This window comes from Pseudoliparis swirei, chromosome 6 (assembly GCF_029220125.1).
Source record: "Pseudoliparis swirei isolate HS2019 ecotype Mariana Trench chromosome 6, NWPU_hadal_v1, whole genome shotgun sequence".
Taxonomy (NCBI): domain Eukaryota; kingdom Metazoa; phylum Chordata; class Actinopteri; order Perciformes; family Liparidae; genus Pseudoliparis; species Pseudoliparis swirei.
Genome location: NC_079393.1, coordinates 6,118,234 through 6,139,533, shown reverse-complemented (window position 1 = coordinate 6,139,533; position 21,300 = coordinate 6,118,234).

Genomic DNA, 21,300 nt, shown 5'->3' with positions numbered 1-21,300 from the left:
AACATTGTACGTACAATCAGCGGTGAACCATTACAGCCACCCTTGGATAAAGCTCGGTCGTGAGAGGCGGTGACCTTCACGCGGCCCGACGCTTTGCAATCATTTTAACGGCAGAATCACAAACAGATGAGACTAAAACCTTTAAGGGAGGAAGTCGCCGCTCACCCTTGAGCGCGAGAATCGGTTTCGCAAACTGAACTCTGAATATTCAACATCTCCGCTCAATTCAACACATCTGCACTTTTTTTTCTACTTGTGACTAAACGAGAAGACAAAGAAAAACTTTCGTCCCACCTACTAAAATATCTATTTTGAAGACCATTAAAACGTCAGAAGCGATTTCGATTAATACCCAGAGACATTGTTGTATCACTCCACGCCATAAAAAATTGTAAAACATTAAGTATTTGCATTTCCTGTCCCGCTGAGAGTCAATGACTTGTTCTGACGTTCACACTAGAAGCACTTTTGTGTATCGTTGTGTCGCGATCACAAACACCCCCATCGTGATTATATACGAGTCGCCGTGGCAACTGCCACCGCTCTGCATCCATTCAGACGCGTCGGAGAGAGCGTTGGCTTCAGGGTTCGTACGGTCATGGAAAAACCATGAAAATCTGTTATATTCATAAATGCATTTAAGCTGCAAGTGAACGCACCTCAACTGAAAAGACATACATGTTTATTCTTTTAATCAAACTATTGTCTCATTCATGTGTGTCATTTAAGGTTATATACTGGATGATTTGGAATCCTCAGTTAGATTTTCTCACTTTTTTACGTATCACCGAGATTTCACGACATGTTTGGTCATAGAAATGCGGTTTAAAGTCCTGTAAATCCATTGGTCAACATGTGTATGAACCCCGTCGCTTCCTCTTCTGCCTTTTGCTTCCTCTGCGTGACGTGTTGTGTTAACGTGCACCCGTACAGTCGCTGTGCATTCTGGGGCCACAAAGCCGTGCTCTGCAAATCCTTTCATATGATAGCAGTGCGTGGCCCGTTCATCCTGTGGGAGGCTGACCTTGGATTCTTATTTTGCGCTTCGCGGCAAAGGATTAGGGGAAATCTTCAACCAACACACGTTTGGCTCCGAGAGATCTCCGGGCCTATTTTGCATCGGCTTTATTTAAAAATATGCAAAACAAGCAATCTGTGGCTGTTGACAGCAGGGGGGGGGGGATACAAGGGGCTGATGTTCCTCTTATCGTTCTCTTTTTCCGTGAGTAAAGTAGGTCGAGCTGAAAGGCACAGCAACTTACTGATATTCAGTTCTGGGAGAAGAAAAGACTTTCCGAAAGTCAAGCCAGACTCGTGACCTCCCCATAAATTAATACACCCATTTCTTTTATTAGCCTTTTAGCTCTGTGACGCTGCCAGAAGCTGCCGTTTCATGCCAAGGAGTAATGTTCTTTATACGAGCAGTTTGACTCGGTGAAAGGTGCATAACAATAAACACAGATGCAGAATGCAACGATAAAAATAGAATAAAAACAACAAACACAGTGCAATAATAGATGCATGTAGTACGTAACAAACAGATGAAAGTACCTAAATGATTTTTTAGATTGGACGACGTAAACATCTTCTACTAATTTGTCATTCACGGCATAAAACCATGCTGTTAATGCGGCTTTGAATAAGAACTTTATTGATAATCCTCAGTCAGTTTTAGGTAACACAGATGCATCTTCTGGATTCAGAGCATTTAAAATCTCAATCACCAATGTTTTGTGACAACAATTGGTATAATTAATATCTATTGTGTTGTAAACATCTGGGCGCACTCCACATCCCCCATGTAGTGTGAAATGCAGAAAGTATTTGATGAAGCTCAACGATATGTGATTAAATGTAAACGTGGACAGTGGAAGCTGCAGAGGAAGTAATGATTAAAGGTGCGATCACACCAGACGCGACTTTTAAAAGCGGAGACGCTCCAAAAACGCCTTGGCAAAAACGCGCCGAGAAAAACAGGGCGGGCGCAACCGGAGATTTTGGGTTCACGATATTGTAAAAAAATAAGTAAGGAAAGAGTGCGGTGAATACCACCATCTTTTCCGCGAATTGCGTCTCGATGACGAGCGCTTCCAGTTGCACTTCCGGCTGAGCAGGAGGAGTCGTGTTTCGCTTTCGAATTATAAAGCTCTTCGTAATTAAATACCTCCGGCTCCTCAGGAAAACATAAAGGAAAGCCCGCCTCCTGCTTGATCCGACTGGCTGCCTCGGGCCTCTTGCTTGATCCCATTGGTTGCCTTGGCCAAGTGTGACATTAATGAGCCTCCGCGCCTCGCGCTTAAAGTTGAGAATATTTTAACTTTTAAGCGCGCCGAAAAAACACACCACCCGGCATTTAAAACCGTAGGAAATCAATGGTTTTGCTAGCAACACGTTTTTGAGAGTCGTGTCTAGTGCGATCGAGCCTTAAGGTTATATTCGAGGTTCAAGCCAAAGTAACGGCAGTAATGAGATGTTAAGTTTAACAAAAAGAAAAAAAATCCTCCTGTCCTTTAACAGTTGTTGTAGGGCACGTTTTCTACGTTTTTGATTGATTGATTGATTGATTGATTGATATATTTATTTGTCGTTTGCCAGAGTACAGGTACAAAAGCATCGAAATTACAAGAAAGGGTGGATGAAAGATTACAGCATAACATGAGGAAGAAGGCGAGAAAACACCAACCCCCGACTATGCCCGAGAGGGTACAGTGTGGGAGCAGGAAAAACACCTTAGCACATAAGCACATACATTTTAGACATGACTTGCAACGAGTAGGAAGGGGAGGAGGTAATCCAACAACTGGGTGATCTAAGCCCATCCATTGGGGCAGAAGGTAACCAGCACCGACAAGCAGCCAGCCGGTCCGCGCCAACACAGCAGCGCCAGCACAGCCCGTCCGGTCACACTGGGGTGAAAAGCAGGCGAAGGCGTGGGATGGGGGAGGGTAGTGAATAATCAGTATTGAAAGTTCGTGGTGTTCTGGTATGTCGTCCTCCCCAGGCCACAACAGACAGAGTTCTCAGTCCAAGATGGTCGTTGCCATGGAGATAGCCTTGAAAGGTCCTGGGAAAAACAACCACAGGTGTCTGTGGATAGGGGAAGGAATGAGAGAGATTCTCGTTTCAGTGATCTTCGGGGAGTTGTTGTTCCATGTAACGGCCTTGGCCAAGGCCCGTCGGTAAGGGAGCAGATAAGATTGGGATTGTTTGGTCTTCCAGTAGCTGCATTTTTGCGCAACCACTATTCCTCCATCTTCCTCCGTTTGCTAATAGAATTTCAAATCGATCCACTTTCATTTGCAGAGCCGTCAGCTTCTCACGATGTTATCATTCTGGTGGTTTAATGCCACAGTCTGAGTGCCAACAACTCTACCCAACGTCAATCATGTCGGGCAGCCTTAGGGGCTTTTTACAGCTGTCACCGTTTCCTTAATTTTCCGATAAGCCAGGGCAGCGCCAAATCCAAACAGCAGAAATCCTGTAATCAAAGTTCCGAATAGGTAGATGTCTTCACGTCCTCCACGGAGAGTGGTGCTAGGCACAAGACCCGCCCGCCCACGTCCATCGTGTATCCAGCAACATTCGTCCCAGCAGGACAGGCAGGTTCCCCGAACCCGAGCTTCTCGTCGAGAAGATGGTGTCAATTGCGTTTAAGGACCAGTTGATTACGTCCATGGTTTTTAGTTCGAAGAGCGATGCGTAGAGAGTCTCTCCAGTATAGAGACAAACAAGACATGACGAGAGAAGCCAAGCAGGGAAGGGAAGATCATGGGAAGAAAAATGGAAAATCAGAGATGTGTGATGTAATATATGGATATTTGGAGTTGAAGACGCCGATCCTCGGGTTGATGGTAAAGGTGTCACTTCCTTGTCAGATTGCCCTGTGTGAACATGCTTTTGGAACATCCCATAATCACTGAAGCACACTTCACACCTTTGATTGCAACGTCACACATGAAAGTTATTTTCCTGCGTCGCACTTGAAAAGCTACTGGATACAGCTCCTTCCTTCAGGTGAAGGTGCAGTAGAGACGGCGGGAGCTATTTTAAGATTCAGGTTGCATTTCATGTTCATCCGAATTTTAGGAAGACAATTTATTTGAAGTCCGATGCCTTCCTGTCGCATACAAGTCGAAGCAAAACAATGAAACCGATACACAGTGCAGAGTTTACATCAAGAAGCAATACTTTTTCTTTTTTTTACCCTGTAAAAACTGTTATTACATGACAAATATATCAGTAAAATGCACACAGTAGACAGCTCTGTCCTTATCCCTGCCTGGAAATCCGCTTGGCACGATTGTCATAAAAAAACATAAAATTGAAGAATTTACCTTTTTTTTAAAGCACTAAACTTCAAAAAAATTGAAAATTGGACTGTCTCTGATATCAAATGATCATGCTCGTACAGTAGGTCAATGAAAGTAACAGTCTATAGGATAGTAGTCAAAATGTAAGGCTTCTAAAAATTAGGATTATCAAACTAAGAGTCAGAGATAAATGTATGAACACTGAAGTGAGTAGCAGATTAGCTATGTTCACTTTAGATTAGCCACTGTTGTTACATGTTATTACACTTTTTTGGGAGCCACACTTTTCAGAAAATGCTACGTAAGTTGTTACTATTCCCCTCAATAACTCGACGATGAGGACGGTGAGAGCCCTTGATAACAGACAGTGTTTGCTCAATAAAAGCTTGCATGGCGCCAAAGCTCCGCGGCTCCGGTACCGGGACATATTTAATGCCTCGGGCAAGGACATGAATGAAAGAGTCCCATTTATTGTCTTAAGTTGTTCCCTCTCTGTGTGTTGAAGGGCAGAGGCTTTGGTCTTTGGTAACATGTAGGCAACCTCTGATAGCACCAGAACTCTGGAGAGCACTATATGACAAATAATCACGTCTCCACCGGCTCCCCCACCAACAGGAAGTGGTGAGTGGGAGGCGGGAGGGGAATATGTGGAATAAAGCACAGGACTTAAGAAGGATCTTCCGTATGGGGTGAAATTGACACATTATGGTTCAACATTACAATCCTTCCAAGAGGCGAACCTGAAACATCTATTTTGTGCTGCATTTCATCTTTATTTACTCTTAACCAGTAACATATATACACTAATAATACTAATACATACCTTATAACACCATAATTATTCAAATAGCCTTTGTGTTAGAGGAGATACACCCTCTTTAGTTTGGGTATGTTATTTCACGCAAAGGGAATAATAAAATGAGTTGTTTTTAAAAGGTTAAAAATCCGCAAAATAATTTGCTTATAGTAATGAGGAAGTCCACTTTCACTTTTCATCTACGGCCTTTTTAATGCATGCCACCATATGGAAAATGAAATTAAGAATTTGATCACCTTTTTTTAATTTACTGATGTTTTGCCTTGCCGCCAACTGGTGCTGTTCCAAGTCCTAACGTCTGAGTGCTGCTCTCCAGAGTTCCCAACAAGTCAGCATTTTCTTAATCACCCCAACATGTGATTTTTGTACGTGGGCGAAATTTTCTTTTGTATAATTGTTTTTTACCAACTGCTGCTCAGTGACGTTAGTTCCTCGTGGGTTTCTCCGGCAACTTGATTGGATCGATTAAAACAAAATGTATCCGGGGAATTACGTGTCAACTTGCTGTGAATTCGTGGCCCTTGTGTGAGTTGAGTCAGTAAATGAAGGTAAATTAAGTCATCTGTGACACTAATAACATACTTTATTATATTTAGGCTAGCGTTAAGTGTACAATATTTGTAATTTAAAGGGTCAAAGTGAAGTCACGAGGCATTGAAAGTTCAAATAAGTATTTTGTTTTCATCATCCAATTGGCGGCCTTGAGTCCCAAATCATCCGCTGAAGGTGATCAATTTGACCACTATCATTGGTTTCCATTGCACGAGAAAAAGTCACAAAGGTCACGACTTCCTGCAATAAAACACAGTCTCCTACAGCTTTCCCAAGTCACAGCATACAGTTGGTGGTAATTGGGGAAGCTATCTTAACATAAACTGCAGAAGTACTTATTGTCTCAAAATTATAATTTAAAAAACATTCAGTTTTTGTTGATTTTCAGTAAAGTTGTGTTTTTTGGTGCGGAACAGGAAATTCAACAGGAAATCAAATATGTGCCACCATCTCAGTAAGTGATATCATGAATCTCATCAAGGTTTAACAAGTTAATCTGTGGCTCTGGGATCCATCCGAGTTCAGACAAACTCATCTTCACCTCCCCCTTTCCCGTATTCATCCGTTCACTACTGCTTCTTTACAGTGACTCCGTCATACTCGTCTACTAGGATATAGTTTGGTACCATATATCTCATACAGTCACACATTAGTCTGATGTGTAGTCTGTGCATCCTGTTCAGACGTTCTCCAGTAGGGGGAGTAGTGAGCAGGACATTCATAATGCATCAACGTCAGATTCAACACCCCTAATGGCTCGGCATTGTGGGTCAGCACTGGTGGTGGAACGCACACCAGCGCTATTGTTTCATTGGTTTTTAGCTTCTAAAGCTAATTTCATCATGGCAAAATGTGTTTCTGGTCTTTCTGAGTACTTTGCCGAGTGTTTATATTTCTGTAGGTCTGTCAGTAGATGTTGGCACCTTGATAGAGCAGCAACGGTGCACATGGGGAAAATAACAATATGTTTGTGTCATCAGACAGGAAATATGAGTACCTCGACACGATGTCAAGAATGATAGTCTAGAAATGTGCCACCAAATAACAAAATATGCCAATGGGATGCAAAGTAGATCTTCAATAGTGCAGAGTGTTTTATGGTGGCCTTTAACTATAACCAATGCGCATTTATGATCAGATGGAAACAATGATGGATAGAAAAGGTACACAACATCAATCTCTGCCTTTGCTTCCAAAGTCAAAGTGTTTTAAAAAATCCACGACGCAAAAAAGACTTCGAATGAATTTGTCCGAACATCTTCGATTGTCAAATCCGAAGTATTTCGTAAAGTACTTTTGTAGTTAGAGCTCAGACACTGTTTTCATGGCTCATGCAGTAATAACAAACAGATTCCAGTACAGGCTTTTATTAGATTTTAAACGGTTGGTGCTTAGATATCCTTCGGTGAAATCACAATATAATGATCTGCTTTTGACAACGTGTATTGAAAACCGAGGGGGGTCCAACGGGTAGGGGGATCGTCTCTAATTGAACAAAGAACGATGCGCTGCCCTAAAGCACGAGAAAACAATTACGTTGCAGGTGCTGTACACCAACGAGGCGCCTTCAGTCAAGCGGTCTTCGAGGAAGACGTTCCTGAATTCCAGATCAATCGAATACAGTTGGGGCGTCTAATGATGTGTACACATGAAATCTCGCATTGGGAAAATCCACAGGGCAGCTTGTGTTTGAAATGCAGCCGCTGTGATGGAAACAAGACGTTGAAGCGGTGGATGCCGGCTTCTCTTCGCCGATATGCAGGTTTCATGAAGTAAAGAGGAAGTGACTTGCGGCCCCTCGGGGTGTTTTACTTTACGCTTCTCTCCCGTCTCGTACGCGGACGCGGTTACACTCGCTGGAGACTTGCGTGGATTCAAAAAAGGTCGAGTCACGGAGGTTTTGTATGCGAGGTCGAGTGCGAGCCATCGAGCAAGAGCACTTCTCATTAGAGCTCGCCGAGAGGCATCCCTTCATTGTCCTCATGCTAATTATGAATCGTTTTCCGATGTTCGACATGGCGGTGATCCTGAGCAGCAGAATATGTAATCTCCATTCTTAAAGCGTACATAATACGTTATTTCCCGACGTGGGGGAATACAACCGGCAACCGCTTAGTTTTAGACTCTATTATGTGATATTGAATATGAGAAGATTGATGTTTGGCATTTTTGTATAATCAATGGAATATGCGTCCATTTGTTGACTGTTAAATGCACTTCTATTACTACTACCTATATATTTTTATATACACTACCGTTCAAAAGTTTGGGATCACTTAGAAATGACTATTTTTCAAAGAAAAGCACTGTTTTTTTCAATAAAGATAACATTAAATTAATCAGAAATACACTCTCTACATTGATAATGTGGTAAATGACTATTCAAGGTGGAAACGTCTGGTTTCTAATGAAATATCTCCATAGGTTTATAGAGGCCCATTTCTATCAACTATCACTCCAGTGTTCTCATGGTACATTGTGTTTGCTAATCACCTTAGAAGACTAATGCCTGATTAGAAAACCCGTGCAATAATGTTAGCACAGCTGAAAACAGTTATGCTGGTGATATAAGCTATACAACTGGCCTTCCTTTGAGCTTGAAGTTTGTAGAACAAAATTAATAATTCAAATATTAATCATTATTTCTAACCTTGTCAATGTCTTGACTATATTTTATATTCATTTGAAAAATAAAAGTGTGATTTTTCATGGAAGACACGAAATTGTCTGGGTGATCTCAAACTTTTGAACGGTAGTGTACATTTTTATTCCTCTGTATATTGTTATGGTATTTTGTATTTTATTTTGTATTACTGCTCTGTTCACCCACTGTAATCCTGCAATTTCCCCACTGAGGGACTAATAAAGGAATATCTCATCTTATCTTCATTTGACTGTTTCTTTGAGAAGTTTAGTGATGATTTAAAAAGTTTCTGCTGCTCCACGATGTTCAGATGACCGTCAACACGATGCACCAACAACACACTACTTAGACATTACATTACAGATCGGTAATAACAGAGTAATAATGGGTTATTAGTTTGATACTAAAAAGGAAGTAATTAAGTAATATCGTATAATTACCAAAGTAATAACCGAATAATAAAGTGGTGTTGACAATTTCTGGGTAATCATAGACTGACATATGTATGACAGGCGTTAAGGAGCCAAAAACAATAGAGTAATAGTATATTTATTTTGTAACAATATGGTCACCTGCTAAAAATAAAATGGTTGCAAGTATCTGCAATATTTACATACAACATAATAGTAATATGCTGGCATTACTTGATGTAATAACCTCATAACAATTATGTCATACTTGTTAATGCTTTGATTATAATAGTATAGGCTACTATCAGGATAATGGCGTAAAAAAATGAATTGGTCATACCCATATTATCATGAAAAAAATCCCTTTTGTTAAAAAATAAGTGTGCTGTCCCTGAGACACTCGTGGTAGCTTCTGTGTACAGCAAATATGAATTTAACAATAAAAAAACTGCCAATTCAGAAATACCCAGAATCCTCTAGTTTCCACAGGTGCTGATCTGTCAAAACTCCATGAAAAAAAGGAGGAACATTTTTTTCGGCACTCCTTTGTATGCAAATATGGACTAAAGTTTCCAACGAAAGAAAACAAATGATGTCCAAAATTATTTTAGACTTCTGTTTCGAGAAACTGCATTGAATTTTTTCGTATAACGACTGTTTTAATGTGAGTAAAACTCTCAAAACATGTCTGGAAGCATTTAACTCTTTGTATTCTCTGAAGGATTGAGACGCCAAGACCGAAAATGCTCGATTCAGTCAGAGGCGTGGCGAGCGTCGCTATTTTCCCCGTTGGCCCCTTATGGCGGAGCTGAAAAATACAATAAAGAAAAGCCCCACTAGCCTGCCTGTACGTCTCATACATCTTCAGTCATGCGGAAGGCCGTCCGTCAGTTTTACTGCACATCGGCTTCCTCTCCACGCAGCATCGATGATAGATGGCCCTAAGTGCAACTAGATAACTACGGCGGGGATGATAAAAATGTGAAAACACACACCCTAGACAGGAAATTGGCCATTTTGGAGCAATTGACACAGAGGAGCTGAAGCGATGGCACTTCCTGTAATGCTCATCCTTTTGAAAAGCGAAGATGTCCGCCGGGAGATAGCTACAGTCCACAGGACAGATTACTGACGTACGCAAACTTCTTCTATTTGAGTTTCAGTCCAAATCCTGGTTATCTGCAGTTAGGATGTGGTGAGCTGGTATGAGGTCATCGGAAGATGTCGAATCAAACAATGCCCTTGTCAATAGAGGACAATGAGGGCAAGGGAATACTTAAAGTGGAATAAAGAGAAGTTATGAGGCGTCTCAAGCCTACTTCAAAATGGAAGATGACATCTGATACTGTAAATATCCATTTTTATAGACAACCTCATTTCTTTCCTTCTCATTTTTTATCTCTTCATTAATTGATTGATGATAAGGATTATCAGCACATTATAGAGGTCAGGAGTTTAACCTTTCTTCTGGAGCGCAATCAAGGAATTCCATACCACCTTTTATATCATTTGAAACGAATGACCAAGTTCAAATATCAAATATCAATTGATCAGAGCAGGAATATGTATTTGGCAGCGCACTAATGTGCTTTCATGGGTCATGTCCTGAAAAGATTTTTCTTTTATCATTGACATAAACCGTGTTCACGTTGTAAGATGTCATTCTCACCCGTTTCTAAAGCAAGCAGCCTGTATACAAGTGGGTGTGAGTATCACTTGAGTGATGATTAATAATTCATCTGTGTGTTGTCAGAAAGTGTTACTGGTCTCATGCTTATCAAATTGCATTACATCCGAGACCAAGAGGTTGCATGGCATGGGATGTTGCTCTTATGGACCGGCCATAAATACAATTTTCAGCTGTTGATTAGGCAACGCATCTTGAAAGGCAAATGGAGGAGAATCTGTGGCACTACAGCAATCACAGAGAAAAGAAATTCACTTAACTCATGTGTTGCACCTAATTGAATAAATATAATGGAGCCAAATAAAAAGGTGCTCTTTAACACGGATGAATTAACAACCCAGAGCGTTGGCCACCGCGACCGCATTCAACGCTAACTAATAGGATCTCTCATAAATTACATGTATATATAATTAACTTACAAAAAAGTAATGTATTTCTGAGAGAAATATTAAGAGGAAATGTTGTGAATTTGTGTGTCTGGCAAGTTGAACATTGCAGTAAAATATTAATTAAGAATGGATTTAATTGGTTTTCTTACCACTTTTACCATAAAATATTCTGACTGAAGCGAACGTGTTTATGTTTTTTATGTTTCGGCACAAAGTCAGGGAAAGAACAAGATATTGGTAGAAACTGCTCACAGTAACTTAAAGCTTAACACACAATTAACTGTTATATCCTTTCATCAAAACAACATTTTCTCTCCTCCATAACCTTTTCCCAAATTGCATGTGACGCCTAAACCTATACGCCTCATCACTGTTGTGAAATGCCCTGCATATAGAACAGTGGTCGCCAACCCGTCGATCGCGATCGACCGGTCGATCTCGGAGACGTTCCCTGTCGATCTCCAAAATAAAATGAAAATAAATTCAGAAACACATTGTTCCTTGTTTTCGAACATTTTCTAAAGTGTCTTCTGAAATGTTTTCTTTCTGACTGGAAGATTGATGTCAGAAAAGATCTCCGCCTGATTCATGAACGCCTGAAAACGGGTTCGCTTACACAGCCGTGTTGTCAGCTGTGCTCCCTGAAAGAGGGGAACGTACCACTACAGGTGGGGCGCAGGGGGAAATGCAGAAAGACCTTGATAACTTCACATATTGCACAAGCTCAAAGTACAGACATAAAACTAAGTCATGAATAAATAAATGTTGAAATGCCTGAACCTTCGTGTAAATGTTTACGTTAAGGCATTAACAGGTTACGCCTGCGCGACAGCCGAGATTCTTGGCGACTTGCCAGGTCTTACCTCCGTGAGTTGGGCTTTTCTGCTGTTGTCCTTCAAAACAAAAGCTCAACATTTAGCTTTTTTTTCTTGTCCGATAGAGCAATCTGGTTTACTTGAAAGTGATTGCAATTGAATTCATTCTATTATTTGAAAAGGGACAGATGCAGGAGTCACAAATGGTGATTCTCATATTTATTATTATGATAATTATTTAAATCTGAGGATGTCTGTTGAGTTTATGTGAATCTAATCACTAACGGTCTGAGTTCAGAACCAATCCCAGATGAGAAAACATTCATGAATACCAAATTTGCCCTGAAAAACTCATCAGTGGAGTAAAAAAATCACCAAATCAAAGACCAGGAGCTGGATTACTGACAGACAGCTCACAGACTGCCTCAGACTGGCTGTCTGTGATTATGAACTAACTACAAGCTCACAGACAGAGTTCAGTCACAGCCATCACACTGACTGGAGTCACATGACTTGATGGCATTATGATGAGAGCTGAACTTACATGAGTTGCACTGACTGATCATGTTGTCAGTGTTGTGTTGTAATTGGATTGGATTCAATTTATTGTCATTGCTAGAGTACAGGTACAGAGGCAACTAAATGTAAATAAATATAACATTTATATTGGTAGTTCATCCAGCTGCTCATTGCAAATGTGTTTTTTCTTGCTCATATTGTGTGCGGTTCACAAATATCTTACTTGTTATATTACACTTAAATTCTGTGTTCCTGGTCTCATCAATTTGAACGCTGGACCAAAATGACAATTAGGCCAAATAAAAAGTTGTAAGTCCAGTCTGGACCGTCGTTTTCTCTCAACGCCTCAAAAGGTAGATCTTGCCGGTCATGAAGGCGGAGGTCAGGGATCTTGGGCTCAAAAAGGTTGGTGACCACTGATATAGAAGAACTTGAAGTTCATGTATTCTAAGATATGCTTTAATTCACATGCATGATCCAGTGATGTTATTTGGCACCAATTATGACATCAGAAGTTTCAAGATTCAAGATCTCAACATTAATCTTTGCCGAATACTTTTCTAAAGCGCGTCTTCTGAAATGTTTTCTTTCTGACTGGGCAAGATTGATGTCAGAAAAAGACCTCACTTCGATCTGGCGAACGCCTGAAACGGTCTTACACAGCCGTGGTTAAGCGCTATGCTCCTGAATGAGGGAACGACTACTCACAGGTGGGGCGAGGGGGAAATGCAGAAAGACCTTGATAATCTCACATATTGCACAAGCTCAGCACAGACATAAAACCAAGTCATGAATAACAAATGTTGAAATGCCTGAACCTTCGTAAATAAGCTTAACAAGTATACATTAACAGGTTACGCCCGCGCGACAGTCGGTTCTTGGCGACTTGCCAGGTTCACCTCCGTGAGTTGGGTTTTTCTGTTGTTGTCCTTCAAAACAACAAAAAGCTCAACATTTAGCTTTTTTTTTCTTGTCCGGATAGAGCATAAATTCAGTTTATTTGAAAGGGATTGCAATTGAATTCCATTCTATTATTTGAAAAGGACAGATGCAGGAGTCACAAATGGTGATTCTCATATTTATTATTATGATAATTATTTAAATCTGGAGGATGTTCAGTTGAGTTGTGAATTCAATCACTAAACGGTCTGAGTTCAGAACCAATCCCAGATGAGAAAACATTCATGAATACCAAATTTGCCCTTGAAAAACTCATCATCAGTGGAGTAAAAATCACCAAATCAAAGACCAGGAGTTGGGATTACTGACAGACAGCTCACACAGATTTGCTCAGACTGGCTGGGTCTGTGATTAAGGAACTAACTACAAGCTCATGAGATGAGTTCAGCCCAGCTAATCACACTGACTGGAGTCACATGACTTGATGGTACTATGATGAGAGCTGAACTTACATGAGTTGCACTGACCGATCATGTTGTCAGTGTTGTGTTGTAATTGGATTGATTCAATTTATTGTCATTGCTAGAGTACAGGCAGAGGCAACTAATGTAAATAAATATATTTATATTGGTAGTTCATCCAGCTGCTCATTGCAATGTGTTTTTTCTTGCTCATTGTGTGCGGTTCACAAATATCCACTTGTTATATTACACTTAAATTCTGTGTTCCTGGTCTCATCAATTTGAACGCTTGGACCAAAATGACAATTAGGGCCAATAAAAGTTAAGTCCAGTCTGGACCATGTTTTCCTCAACGCCTCAAAAGGTGATCTCACGGGTCATGAAGGCGGAGGCCAGACCTGGGCTCAAAAAGGTTGGTGACCACTGGCTATAAGAACTTGAAGTTCATGTATTCTAAGATATGCTTTAATTCACATGCATGATCCAGTGATGTTATTTGGCACCAATTATGACATCAGAAGTTTCAACATTGTAAACGTGAAAGCTGTAAGATGAGTCGGCGTTATATTTCTGTGGTCGATCGCACCTCACGATATGTTTATTATGCGTTTTACATAACTTTCCTTAACCCGTGTTCATGGGTTTAGGAAAGTTATGTAGAGACGCAACAGAGCTACTTATACAAATTACAACCAGCCCACCATTATAATTGTTATATTATAACATGTATTGCTGTTAAAGAATATATTAGGTTTATATAGCTAGTATTGTTTCTGTATTATGGATTAGGTAAGATGGAAACACTGAATGGAAGTTAAAAACCCAGACACCCAAGTCTTGTCGATTATTACACATGACAACGCCCACCTGTCAGTCAGTCACAGTCCTGAGACACACCAACCTGGTCCCCCTGTGAGGTCCACCACCCACCTCCCCACCACAAACCATATTTTGAACAGATCCCTACCGTCTTTTTTTCATACTCACACCAGCAGGCCTCCCACTGATATTGATTAATAAAGATTACAAAATAAAGGGTTGCTTAATGGCATTTAGTTTAACCAAGAATGGAAAGAATTTGCAGCGCTTAAAGGTGAATTCAGCTGCCCAGGTCAGCCCAGACCACGTGAAGACTCTACAGAGAGCGGTCAGGGCGAGAAGTCGGGTCAGGGGCCCGCACGTGAAGACTCTACAGAGAGCCGGTCAGGGGCCGAAGTCGGGTCAGGGGCCCGCACCAGAACACATGTGTATGCATAAACTGTGAATGAATGTTGAATACCGGTGGTGAATAAATGTTGTCAAGGTGAATGAGTGTTGTCAAAGTGGAATCAACAAAGCAGAGTCGAAACCTCACGGTGTCAACGCAAGCTCTAGTCTGTTGAATTGCACGAGTGATAAATGAGGATTTATTGGTTTGAAAGGCACGCTGCTGAGTAAAGAACACATTGTATGGCGATTATGTACTACGTTTAAGAGCAGGTTTGAGATTGAGGAGGATACTGAGAAACAAAGAGGCAACTCCGCTTAACACGCAGAAATACAAGAACAAGAAGGAGGGGGGACAAGCAGAAAAGCTGCTGCGCGCTTCCGCAGAGCGCACGCGCCTTCACAGACAGAGCAGCCCCTCCCCTACCCACTTCGCTGCGCGCGTCAGTCTCAGAGCAGAGCAGAGTGAGAGCGGAGCGAAGCCAGAACAGTGACTGAAGAATTCTTTTTGAAGATAACTATTAATTGATAGTGTGTGACCATCATTTTCCTTTCTGAAACATAGTTTTTAATAAATACGTATTTTGACAATACTAACAGAAAACGGACATTTGTAGACACCCAGATAAATATAAAAGAACACAACAACAACAATTAGCCCCCTTCCTCCCGTTTACCCTCCCCAACCCACACGGTCCCCAAAGATGAATCCCAGCCGCTGAATAACGGGGTACGGACAGACTGACGACACACCCACATAACGACTCCAACTATGTACCTGGTAGAGGAGGCAGGACAATAGGCCCGTACTATTGTTTCATATGTGAGGAGCCAGGGCACTTTGCCAGAGACTGTAAGAGGCCTAGAGGTAACTATTACGGAAGAGGTGGCAGAGGAAGAGGAGGAAGAGGAAGATACAGAGGAGGAAGTTATGGAGGACCTGGAGGTTATAATGGACCCCAGGGAAACCCTGTTAAACAACAGCAACAGCCTCCACAGCTACAGACTCCCCCTCAACAGCCCCCCCCTCTGCAGCAGACAGCAGCACAACCACAATACATCATAGTCTGTATCCAGCCCCTCCTCCAAATCCATAAGCACTGATCTATCAACAGCCACAGCAAGCCACGTGTGCACCGCTTCAAGCTTAGTTCCCTCAAACCTTATGTTCCGCAACAGGTGGGTCAGCAGCCCATAAATGGGGCCCACAACAGAGAGAGAATATGCATAAAAGAAGCCCGTTCAGGAGTAAAAGGAGTAACAACTGGGGCAACAGAGGCTTTAGACGAGTATTAATAATTTTTAATTATAGTCAGGCTGGACATTGGGCTAATTTTTGTCCTTATCCACCACAGGGTTAAGCAGTCTCAGTCAGAACCACTTCAGTACTCTCATAATGTCTACCCCGCCACAACAAGCACCCAACACATAGCCACAGCCACAAGGCAATAGTGATCCACGGCACCAGGCCCGGACCAGAGACACAGAATTAGGCGTGCCCAGATCCAACAGCTGACAGCGAACTGTACTCACTGAACAGAAATGTGCCACGCCCACTAGTCACCCAATGATTCAACTGAAGACTAAAGAGACACTGAACAGGAAGCAAAGCGTCCGGTGGGACAGAGTAGATGATGATGACATCACACCTCTGCATGACAACAGCCAGCAGTGGAGACTTTGGTTCAAAGTCCTGCATCCCTACTCGCCACCAGGGGACCAAAGACATTGTGCCCTTAACTCCTCCTTGATACAAGATGAGATCTGAGATCCTGAGGGACTGCCTGCAACACGAGATTGAGGTTCGTGAAGACCCAGCTGAGGAGGCTTGGAGATCGATGCAGAACAGCAAGGAGTAGCAGCGGCCGGTGAATGAACACCAGAGCTGCAGACTGTATGCAGTCGTTGACACCGCAGCTCCACATCACAGTGTTGGTCCAGAGTGGAGGCACTGAGAAGAACAATGGTGAAAGCAGAGGTTGAGGCTACGGACTGGGTGCACAAACTAAATTAACACTTGCATTACTCCACATTTGAGGATATGTAAAGAACTGCACACACATCGGAGGTCCAGTTAATATTAGAGACACATGCTTAGATACACACATAGTAGAGAACACTGATCATGGGGATACTGACAACATGCTTAAACTTATTTCCAGACACTTTTAGGACTAAAGGGTGAACTGATGTGTGACTGATTCCGATAGCTCCCATAGAGATAGAGTTAAAACTACGTACGATTCCAATTTAATCATCACCAGCATCCCTTAAGGATGGAACAGACTAGATATACTTTTAAATCACAGAATGGTTGTTATAGGAAGGTGTACTGAGAGGACGAGGCGCCTGAATACATTAATTAATTAAATTTCGTAAAACTTGGAAAATGGGCCTTGATTTGGGGCCAATAAATAAATGTGTAACCCGTTCTTTACTAATTAGGCCGACTTATTATGACATTCCTTACCCAAGCACAATGATGACGCTGTGAGTTCAGACAAGACATGGTTCTCCTGCATTGATTTGACAGACGCAAGCATTTTTATTTTATTTCTCTCCTTTCTTCTAGAAGTTGACTGTTTCAATTGTAGTGTCAGTGTTGAAGATATAGTGTTGGGTTTACTATTGATTTCTGATAAACAATAGTGGTTATTATTACAGTAATGCCGTTAGGCGCATTTAGTAATTGATTTCCCATCACTATTTCAGTACTGAGTTTTTATTTGTTTATCTTTTTGTTTTTGTTTTTTGATTGACAGTTTTAGAGAATAGTGTTGGGTTTACTGTTTTTTCTTGGGAAAAGACAGTGGTTATTATTACAGTAATGCCGTTAGGCGCAGTAATTGATTTCTCATCACCGCTTAAAAACTGAGGTTTTATTTTTATTTTAGTCGGTTTCAAAGGATAGTTTTGGGTTTACTGTTTTTTGGAAAAATAGTGGTTATTATTACAGTCGTCCGTTGGACGTACGAGTAATCGATTTCTCATGAGCTGTTAAGAAACTGACACCTATTTATGCGACGGGCTAAAGTTTTATTTTATTTCTCTTTTCTTCTAGAGGTTGACTGTTTATTAAGATTATTATTATTGAAAAGGACGGATTTAGGAATTCCATCCTATTTCAAAAGAGGGATAGAAGCACACAACAATCTATGTTGAGGACAGACTATTAAGAGGAGGGCCAGACAAGTACAGACTAATAGATCAGATATCAGCAGGTTTAGAATCAGGGACCCCAGAGAATCATAAAAAATAATTTTTGAAATCATAAATATGCTTGATAAATGAAAAGATGTAATCTTATTTGTGTTCCTTCCATAGTTGTGGTGATAGTAGATGGGGTTCAACGTCGACAGATTCGAAAAAGAGCCGCCACTCCTGTACACATAACTTGCGAGTGTTTGATCACATCCCATATAGTGCACACAGGCACACACTCAAGGTATAGAGTTACAAGACGCATCAGGTCCGACAACGGAACACATTTTAACAAACTGCTGGGGAAAGTTGATATGCACTGGGCATAACCTACAAGTTTGGGTCTATATATCACCCTCAGTCTCAAGGATTGGTCGAGAGAGCCAATCAAATAATTAAGAGGATAATGTGCGAAGGCGCTTCCACTGGTACTGATGACCATGAGAGCATTACCAGGGGGGAAGACGCCACCAAGTGAGTTGATAACAGGAAGAAGTATGCCAGAGCCACCCAGAGATGGAGGTCATATGCCACCTCTGGATGTCTGTAAAATTGAAATGTCAGAATACATAAAAGCTCTAATTTCTCTCTCACCAAAGCTCTCAAACCAGGTTGTTCGAGCCCAGACGATCGATCAGGAGGCAGCAGAGCCAACCAAAGTAAAAGTAGGTGACTGGGTCAGGGTCAGGGTTCACAAGAGGAAGTGGACTGAGCCTAGGTGGACTGGTCTGTACGAAGTGAAGGAGGTTACTTCACACATGGTCTAGGTCAAGGGTAAGGCAGAGGCACCTTGACACCACCTGACACATTGTGCCCCAGCCACCTGTCCAACAGGGACATTGACAGAAACACAATCAGATCGAAAAATGTTGAGGACCAGAGGTCGTTCCGTAGGTGTTTCGGGGAGCCTGATAGCCCAGCTAGAAGGTCCCCCCCGCAAACCACTATAGGAACAGCTGGAAGTCAGACAAACTGTTCTAATAGTCATGGGACTGACCCTTGCCATTATCATAGGATTAGTCATGTGAGGTTTAGAGAAGAAAAGTAGGAAAGACAGGAAAAGAAAAGTAGGAAAGACAGGAAAAGAAAGGTTGTAAAGACAGGCAAAGAAAGGTTGGAAAGAAAGGAGACAGAAAGGAGACAAGAAGGAAACAGAGAGAGACAAATGAGAGAAGAACTAGACAGAAAAGAGAGAGAAATCGCAAGAAAAGAAGACTCTTATTGTGAAAATACTTGGTTAAGCGACTTGACCGGAAGTGACATTTTGACCGTGGGTTAGTGACATTTGACCCCTCCATTGTTCTAGCGGAACTTTGAACTCATCACTAGGTGTTAAAGGCTGGACTCACCTTTGAGTGAGGATTGGCTGACTTTGAGTCTAAGACTCTGGGGATTAGAGATAGCAGTCTCATCAACAGATATCTCGATGCTGGAAGGCGGAGGAAGCAGAGGAGCCAATGAAGAAGCATCCCTGAATGAGAAACTTCTAACAGAAAGAAGAGGTTTCAAACAGGATGTCCCCAACCACCACCAGAGGTTTGCAGGTGCTGAATGCTGAGACAACAAACGTGACGATGACCAGTGATGGCTGTGTTGAGTTCTCACCACCTTCATGTTTATGAATCAAATGGAATTTGCTTCAGAAATAAGGAGGGAGGGAGTAGAACTGAGATGCTGATATGCTGTTAAAAGGAGATCGCTAATGTACTGCAGCTGAAATTAGACTACATTGAAAAGGCTTAAACAAGACACTTGGCATTTCAAAAGAAACACACTCACCTACGCACACACACTTATACTCAATCACTCAGACAATTGAAGCAGCTACCAAGAGTCGTCCTGGAACCATGAAGAAGCAACAGTCATGAAGAGACACCATAACTTACAGACCATAGTCGCCAGAGGCAATAAAGTAGCTGACCTCTCAGAGGGGAGAGCAGCAGGTTAGGTCAAACAGATGACAGCCGCTGCCATACCGGGACTCCCGGAACTTGCATTTGAGGACATCAAGCTCATGCAGACAGAAGATCCAAAGATAGTGGTGAATTGTCCAAAGAAGAAACTGATACCGAGATGTGGCGTTCGAGGAGTGATCAGGTCTGACTGGCACACAGCTTTGCAACCAAACACTTACCACATTTAGAAACAAGCACCTACAAGAAGTTGAGAAATATTTCTAGAGAGCACATTCACACGGAGCAGTCTATTGCCCAATCAAAGGTGATAGTCGCGAGAGCTAATCAACAATTGAAGCAATTGAGACAATGATGGCTAAATTATCCTCAAAGGAGGGAGAACATTTCTCTCCCATGAGTTCAGAGAATATTCTGGGGAAAAATAACTGAATAGATCTAAGTTTTTCTCCAAGTAGGTTGCTGAAGCCCACTAGGAGCCAGCTGATGAGTCATCAGTGGAACCAGGTGACTGGGTAAGACTCGAGGTTCACATGGGAAGTGGACTGAGCCCAGGTGGACAGGGTGTTTTGAAGTCATAGGACTTCACAGCGCCCTCCAGGTGAGAGGCTTCACCAAGAGGAGCACCGTATAACACATTGTACATTTGCAGATCAGCCGAAGAATCACAACCAGCCGCTGGATAGTTGCCTCATCAGGGTAATTCTGACTAACAGATCTGTTTTAGGGTTCGAGCACGAGAGAGGAGGGTGCTGGACGAATACCTGCCTGCTATCAGATCCTAGTAGGATTTGAATCTTTCTATGCCCTAGTCAAGGGCCACAGATAGGATCAATTGCATTTATCATAACCAGTAAAGATAAATAAAGTTAGATTGGATTGGATAAGTAATTAAGACTCTGTTGGACGACGGATGGCCATTTAATAGATGATTCCTCCCACACGGGTGAGAAGCTGTTCCTCCGACTCAGTTAAAGATTGCGAATTCAAGCCTAGAAAGTATTAGATACTTATTAAATATAGAAATTAAAATAAAATTTTTCATAGTCAAGTGTCACATTCTGTATAGAGCCGGCCTAGTGGCCGCTGTGTTGTGTTGTGTTTTCTCATTCTCTTCAACAGCTACACCTGACGCTCCAGCATCGACCTCCATCGTGTGCTGACTGCCTGCTGTGAGGACCTGCCATGAGGAGCTGCCCACAGGAGCATCGGACACCATCATCACCCGGCTCAGAGACTGAGGAGCCAATGAAGAGCACGCTCTACCACCCACGATGCTGCACATGGGAGTCATGTCGAATCCAGGGCCCATGCGACACCAGTGGAAGAAGAACAACAAGCCTGACCAGGACGATCCAGACGAAATCAAGTTCGAGACCACCGGATAAAGACCCCATCGACAGCCGGAGGAGACGCTGACGCAGAGGACCAGAGGAGCAGAGGACCAGAGGACCAGAAGGACTTCCAGGACCCAGA